Genomic DNA, 8184 nt, shown 5'->3' with positions numbered 1-8184 from the left:
ATACACAGAGAGAGCTATAGAGATATATGTCTAGGTAGAGACTATCTATGTGTCTATGACACTATGGTGGACTATCTATTTAGACATATCTCTCTATCTACCTATCCTGTGTTAATGCTAACTCTTCTTGCTGCAATTAGGTGGATAGAGTATAGGGCCTGGAGTCAAGAAGACCAATCTTCCTGAGTTCAGATCCAGCCTTAGACGCTTACCAGCTGTGTGACCCTGGGCAGGTCATCGCCAGTCACCCTGATCTATATCTTGCCACTGGACCCAGATGGCACCAGAGGAGAAAGTGAGGATGGTGACTTTGCACAGCCCTCCCTCACTTAAATCTAATTCAGCTGCAAGTCATGGCATCACTTTCCTGATGCCATAATCCTCTTCAACAACGAAGGACAAACAACAACCTATGAGTAGTACAGGCTGCCCCACTGGGCACCCAACTGGCAAGTTCCAGTTGGGCAACATAGCTCCTCCCTCCTCTCCTTCTTCCTTTCCTTTCCCCTTTCCTCTTTCCTCTCCCTCTGTCCACAAAGGATATCATACGTTTACCTGCGGGCGCTCTACCCAAAGGAATATAAATTTTGATCGCTGAAACCTCAGGAGATATTTTGAGGTCTATGAGCTAAATTTCTTTCTTAAGGATCATGCCTTAAACCCAATTCACTCTGGCTTTCACTGATTGGGCAACAATAGGTCACAGCCCAAGCTTCACTTAGTAGTCCTTGTTTGGGCCCTGATGGTTCAGAGTCAAAGTAAATATCAATTGTTTCTGTTTTGATCAGAAACCCTGAGGGTTTTCTTTTCCTACATTGATTTTTTTTATTAGGTAAAAGAGACCATTCTTTGTCTAATTTCTTACCTAGCCATAATCACTGAATGGGCCTTGCTTCTGTCAAACTGAGACCTGTTAAAGACCTTAGCTTAAAAAAAAACACCAAGGTCTCCCACTGCATCCAAGGTCATCTCCAGTCATCCCGATTTATATCTTGCCACTGGACCCAGATGGCTCTAGAGGAGAAAGTGAGATTGGTGACTTTGCACAGCCCTGCCTCACTTAATTTTTTTTTTCAGGAATTTATTTTGCTTGGCTATGTATATTTGTTATGAGGGTTTTTAAAAAATTGATTTTGTCTATATGGGGGTTGGGGATAGGAGAAGGATGAGAGAAAGAGAAAATAAATGCTTGTAAATAAAAACAATTTTTAATAAATAAAACTAAACTTGTGTTGCCCCCAAAAAGTCTATTCTTCCTCCTGTTTTTTCTCTGTATATGAACATTTCTACTGTCTTCTCCAGCTTAAAACATCTCTGTCATCTCCAAAATTATCCTTTCACTTCCCAAAATAAGTCACCTCCTTTCCATTCCTACTACTCTGGTTCAGGCCCTGACTACTTCTTTCCTGGTAATTATTGTTTTGCCTTTGCAAAACTTCAAGTGTTATATGAATGTAAGATACTGTTATTTTTCATAGCCTGGTTCAGATATTTCTTCCATGAAGTTTTTCATAATCCCCTCCACAAGAATTAGTTCCTCTCTGAATCTCAAGACATTCTTTTATCTCTCCTATATGTCTAATCATTTTCTAATATATTTTAGTTCATGGACATGTTTCTTCCCCGAGTAAAACTCCATATTACTTAAGGACAAGAATGTAATTTTTCAACTTCATCTACAGCACCTTAGCATGCTGTGTTGCACACAGTAAGTTCTTACTTAAAAGATGTTTACTGATGTAGAGTCTTTGGCCAAACACCTTAAGTGTGAGTAAACAATGGGAACACAGTCCGCTCCCAGCTCTCATCCCAGTGAGGCTGCTTTGATTCCTCAAGGTTTTTTCTGAACTGGTTCAGTCTGTTATCAGGACTGGGAAATTCTGAGAAGAGCATCTTCAGCTGATCTGCAAGCTCCTCAGAGCCCATAAATACCAGGTCATTTTCTTCATGTTTCACAAGTTCATGTAAACACTGGAAGTGTATTGCACAAACTGGTAAGCAGCATCCAAACATACCCACCACCTTCATGGGAAGATCCAAGCCACTGGAGGATTTGTGGAGGCAGACACCAAGATCTGCTGATCCCAGAAGCAAAGGATAATCTTCAGCTTCCAACCATGGTGTGCAGATCTGAATGTGCTTGAGGCCCATCTGGCTGATGACTTGACCATAATGCCCTTTAAGAGGCCCTTTCCCTGTTATCACACAGACTAGAGATGGGAGGTTTGCTCCATCAACGATCCACTGTTCGAACCTTTCTAAAGCTTTCAGCAAGATGGAGAAATCCTCATCTGTCCAGCTCGTGCTGCTGACCAGCAAAGCTGGCCACCCATCAAGTTATGTCACCTTTCTGCTCCTAGGATTGACCTCAGTGAATGCAGATCTCTCAAAGGCTGGGTTCAAGGGTTCTGTGCTTGCTCTGAATGGGGAGTAGGTGTGGCACAGTTTCATGAACAGCTGATGTTGTATCTCTGAGGGACTATCTGTAAAAAAAGAGGCTGGCTTGTCAAAGATGGTCACAGCTCTTATATTCCAGTTCTTTGCCAAATCTTCTCTCATCACATTGGTCACCCACAAGTTCAGATCTGAAAGGCAGCCACAGAACTTTCATACCACTTAGCCAGCTGTACAAGAGGGTGGGCAAAGCCATATGTCAGACCCATCATGGTATAGCCATAATTGTGCTAATCAATGACCAGCTTGCTCCCACGGAGACAATACACAACCCAGCACACAGCAACGCTGGGCAGGCCAGGTGGATTCTGGGGTAATCCACTGGAGGAGTCTTTAAAAGCAAGGCATACAGAAGATGTACTGCCTGGATGACAACATTTATCACATACTGAAAGGTACGGGGACCAATTGGGATTTGACTAACTTCAGGCATGTGCAAAATGTGAATTTTCTCATTGCTTAGGAGTTCATCATGAGGTTTGGAGCCTGAAACACGGTATCCCAGCAGGGTCACATCAAAGCCGCACCAGGCCAGGGACAGCGCGTGGTACTGCATCCGGGGACTGTGGCCCATGTCCCCGACCACCACTACGCATCCCCTCCGGACCCGAGGCTGCCACCATGCCTGCCATACAAACAGCAGGAACCCCAATGCCAGGGCCAGCAGAATGACAGCCAAGATGGAGGCCGCCATCTTGGCGGACCCAGGAAGTCCCCTGCCTCACTTAAATCCAATTCACTTGCAAGTCACCTTCCTGATACCAGGGATGGCATGAATGAAGGACAAACAACAGCCTGTGAGTAGTAACTACAGCTGCCCCACTGGGGACCCAACTGGCCAGTTCCAGTTAGGCAATGGAGCTCCTCCTTCCCTTCTTTCTTTCTTCCTTCCATTCCCTTCCCTTCCCTTCTCTTTTCTTTCCTTCCCTTTGCTTTCTTTTCCTTTCCTCTCCTTTTTCCTCTCCCTCTGTCCACATAGGGTATCATACCCTTACCTGGGGCTGCTCTGCCCAAAGAAATGTTAATTTTGATTGCTGAAACCTCACAAGATATCTTGGGGTTTACCAGCTTACAAGTCATGGCATCACCTTCCTGGTGCCATGGTCCTCTTCAAGAACAAAGGACAATACAACAACAAGAAGTTTAGAAATTCAGTTCTCCTGCTAATCATTGTTCTATTTTTGCCTCAAGGAAATCTGTCATCCCTGAGGGATGCAGGTAGAAATAAGGGAGTCTGGTCCACCATCTCTAACCTTGCAGGTGGATTCAAATAATGAATATTTCTTAATCACAGGACTTCAACTTCCCCTCTGAGTTAGTTAAAAAAAAAACCCAACACTTGTTATCCCTCATACCTTCATCTCCCAGATAATCCCATGACATGTTTTCTATCTTTGAAGGGTTACCAGCTGACCTGGTACATTTCCACAAGATATACTGTCCATCCTTGCCTGTCCTTGTACAATTAAAGAGGTCTTATCTCTCTCATAGGAGTCAGGGAATCTGTCATCTTAGCATACTTTCAATGGCCTTAGGATGCAAATGGGTCCTATAAACCAATCAAGAATTCCTCTATATCAGAGAACGGTGATTGCTAGCCCCAAATGGGTACTAGTCTGCTTTTCTTAATGTAACCCATCATTTCACCCCCATGATGCTGACAACCCTATAACTAATTGTACTATTTTCTTCACCTAGTCAATTCTGTTCTTTATTCTATGCTTATTAAAAGGAGCTGCACCTCCTCCTCTGGGTCATTGGCCTGAGATAGCTATTTGACCCATTTAATTAACAAATTTGCTAATAAACTGATAAAGCTCAGAATTCTGTGCCTCAGTTTATTTTTGTTAAATTCTGTGGAGACCATAATAGGCATTTATTTTCAAAAGCACTTTCCCATGGTTAGTACAGATTAAACCCCTATCTTCAAACTTCTCACATTAATTCTTGAGTTTGAGGCCTGGTATTTAGCATTAGGACCCAGAGGTGCTGAAAAATTGTCATTGTCATAGAGATACAGGAATAGCCTTTTCAGAAAAATTTTTCAACAAGAGCTGAAACAAACAGAGATTCTTACTTTTAAACCTTGGCTTATATTATTTCTATCACATTGCCCTTTCTCATTTTTTCCATCTACTCAGATCCTACCTTTCCTTCTGCTCAAGTGGTCCCATGAGACCTTCCAGGCCTAATGCAACCCACTCAATCAAGGGCATCGGAGGCCACATAGTACAATCCATATCTATGTAGAAGTCATCTTTACAACATACTAAGTGGTTGCAAATCTTTGCTTGAAGATTTCTAGTGAGAGTGGGACACGTTACTCTATGCTACCTCTAATCTTGTGGTTACCTCTAATCATTAATCTTTCCCCTACATAGCTCTAGGGCTGGAATACACTTCCTCCTCCTATTTTTTTTTTTCATAAAAATCTTAGCTTCTTTTAATGTTACACTCAGGAACCATGGTCTATCAGAAGACTGTCCTAGTTGTAAGTTTTCTTTCCCTCCTCAAATTACATTAGATTATTTATCATGTTGTAAACCCCAGTAGAATATAAAATTCTTGAAGGCAGAGACTTTTTTTGGTTTTATATTCACAGTGCCCAGAACAATGTCCTTAAGAACTTAATAAATATTTGTTGAATTTTCACTTTTTCCCATGATGCTCATTTTAGCCCTTTAATTTTACAATGCCTTTAACTTTTTAAAGTGAATGTCCTATCTCACCAATAAAATCAAAAGTTGAGAGCCAGCATTGGCGCACAGTGTAGGATGAAGTAATTAACATACACATACACGTGGGGCTAGGTGAGTCATACAGATTGACTAGATTGATTTTATTGGGGACACTGACAGCCTTTTATACAGGTTAACTCATGAGTCATTCTGACTTCTCATAAAACTACGATGCTGCAATGCATCAACATAGTAATATTTTTTATCTCCTTGTTTCTGGGTATGAAACACTTGTTCCCTCAATGCTAACTATATTGAAACATTTCTGTTCTTTCCCATGCAGATAGCAGCTGCAAGGGCGGGTCCTTGCCAAGTCCTCTTATCCTTTGATGGCCTTGCCTCTTGCATAGGGCTCAACAGGATATAGCTGGCTCTCCACAGTTATTGCCTCCATGCTTGAGCGATAAATTCAACTCAGCAAATATTTAAGTGCCTACTGAGTGAAGCCATTGGGCTAGGTGCTGTGAGAAATAGAATTTTGATAACATCCCTGCCAATGGACCTTATAGTGTAGGAAGGGCCTACGATCCCCTACTAGGCTTCAGCAAAGCAGCCAACAAAATCTCTCATGGTATCTTTTTGGACAAGATAAGAGAAACAAAAGTAGCTAAGAAGATTTTTTAAAAGATATTTATCATTATTATGCTTTTAAATTTAAATTTTCTCTTTTACTATGAACTGAACACTCATCAATAAACATGAAGATACCACTATATAAAGAAAAAAAATGCATATGAATCTGTGAATTGTTACAGTCTGTCTTTGTAAGTCAAGCAAAAACAATTCAATGCATTAGTCATGTCTAAAAATATCTTATTCTGCATTGCTAGTCCATCATCTCTCTGCTAATACCTTGTTTTTACTTTACCTTCATTACATGAGTATATCCCTCCCTTTTACCTTATGAGTCATTCCTTGTAACAAAGTTTTAAAAAAGAAAAATAAAGCAGTTCAGCAAAATTAACCAATATTATCAACAGAAACTGTAATGCCCTAACAGACCCTAGTTCCCCTCTGCAAAGAAAAGAGTGAATTGGATGTTCTCTCTTTTTTGGGACCAAAGTTTGGTTATTGTGATTACTAATTATTTAGTTTTGTTATTTTCCTTTCCTTTTACATCGTTGTATAATTGTGCATATTATGTAGATTCTTAACTTGTTGAATGACTATACCCAAAGACTTGTCATTAATGGCTTATGGTTAACTTGGCTCATAGTACCCCAGGGATCTATGCTTGGCCCTGATTTACATTTTTATCAATGACTTAGATAAATGATTAGATGGCATGATTATCAAATTTATGGATGACAAAGTTAGAAGACCAGCTAAAGTGGTGGATGACGAAGTTCAGGGTTCAAAAAGATCTCAACAGGCTAGAACAGGGGTGGAGGCCTCAAGGCCACATGTGGCCCTCTAGGTCTTCAATTGCAGCCCTTTTGACCAAATCCAAACTGCATGGGACAAATCCTAAGGCTGCAGGGATACATGTAAAGGGGATACATGTAAAGTTCTATATTTGGGTTCAAATAACCAACTTCGCAAATACAAGATGGGCAAAGTGGTTATGTAACACTTCATTTGAAAAAAATCTGGGCATTTTAGTAGACTGCAAGTTCAATGAGTGAACAGTACAACTTGGCAGACAAAAATCAAAATAAAACCTAAGTTAATTCTAGACTGCATTGAAGGACACAATGTCCTTTCCAGGCAAGAGATTTTACTACCTTGCCCTCCTATTAACCTACTCCCCCTCCAAAGATCCTTCCCTTATCTTCTCCTCCTACCCTTTTCCCTTACCCTCTGGTTTCTAACTGAATTTAGACGACTTTTATAGCCTTCCAAATATATGTTATTCCCTCTTATCCCATTCCTATTAATCTAGACACCCTTCTATACCCTCCTTATTCTATTTCCTCAACTTCTTCTTTATAAATTTAGAATACTTTTATTCCCTTCTAAATGTTTTCTCTTTAACTGAGATCTGCCATGAGCAGGGTTCCCTCTAAAAATCCCTCCCTTATCCTTTCCCCACTCCCTGTCTCCTGAGCCTTTTATTTCTTTCTGAATTTAGAAGACTTTTATACCCTTCTAGATATAGAACCCTTTTTAACCCATTCCTGATGAGAGTAGGGTTCCAGAAATACCAGCCTTCTTCACTCACCTAATTTCTGTGTCAATTCTTCCTCCTGCACCTCATTTGTATAAGATTGCTCTTTTTCCCTTTCTCTCTTTTTTTTTTTTGGAGGTGGGAAGGCAGGGCAATTGGGGTTAAGTGACTTGCCCAAGGTCACACAGCTAGTGCATCAAGTGTCTGAGGCCGGATTTGAACTCAGGTCCTCCTGATTCCAGGGCCGGTGCTCTACTCACTGAGCCACCTAGGTGCCCCTTTCCCTTTCTCTAAATAGTTATACTTTTTACAGTCACATTATGCTCATGTCTTTCTTTCTTTCAATCTTTCTTTCAAACTACCCAATTACTAATAACAATCTCAGACATAAGTTTTACATTTCCTCATATAAAAAGTAAACAGACTGTCCTTATTGAGTCCTTGTAATTAGTCTTTGATGTGTACCTTATATCTTTCTTGGATCCTGTATGCCAAACTTTCTATTAAGTTCAGGGTGTTTTTTTTAAATTTTTAACAAAATCCTAAAAGTCTGGCAATTCATTGAACTTATTATTTTTTCTAGTTCTGTAAAATAATTTTTTGGTAGTCTGACTGGGATGGCACTGAATAAATAAATTAATTTAGATATGTCATTTTTATTATATTGGCTTGGCCTACCCATGAGTAGTTATTATTTCTCCAATTGTTTAGATCTGACTTTGTGTGAAAAGTATTTTGTAATTGTGTTCATGTGGTTCCTGGGTTTATCTTGGCAGGCAGATTCTCAAGTATTTTATATTGTCTGCAGTTATATTAAATTGCATTTCTCTTTCTATCTCTTCCTGATGAACTTTCTTGGTAATGTTGACAATTTACATGGCTTTA

General features: G+C 40.2%; 1 pseudogene; it reads right to left on the bottom strand.

The window, feature by feature from the left end:
• Nucleotides 1-1281: 1281 nt before the first annotated feature.
• LOC118848451 lies at nt 1282-3148 on the bottom strand (annotated as a pseudogene).
• Nucleotides 3149-8184: the final 5036 nt, after the last annotated feature.

Source organism: Trichosurus vulpecula, chromosome 4 (assembly GCF_011100635.1).
Source record: "Trichosurus vulpecula isolate mTriVul1 chromosome 4, mTriVul1.pri, whole genome shotgun sequence".
NCBI lineage: Eukaryota > Metazoa > Chordata > Mammalia > Diprotodontia > Phalangeridae > Trichosurus > Trichosurus vulpecula.
This window is presented reverse-complemented; position numbering and strand designations above follow the sequence as displayed.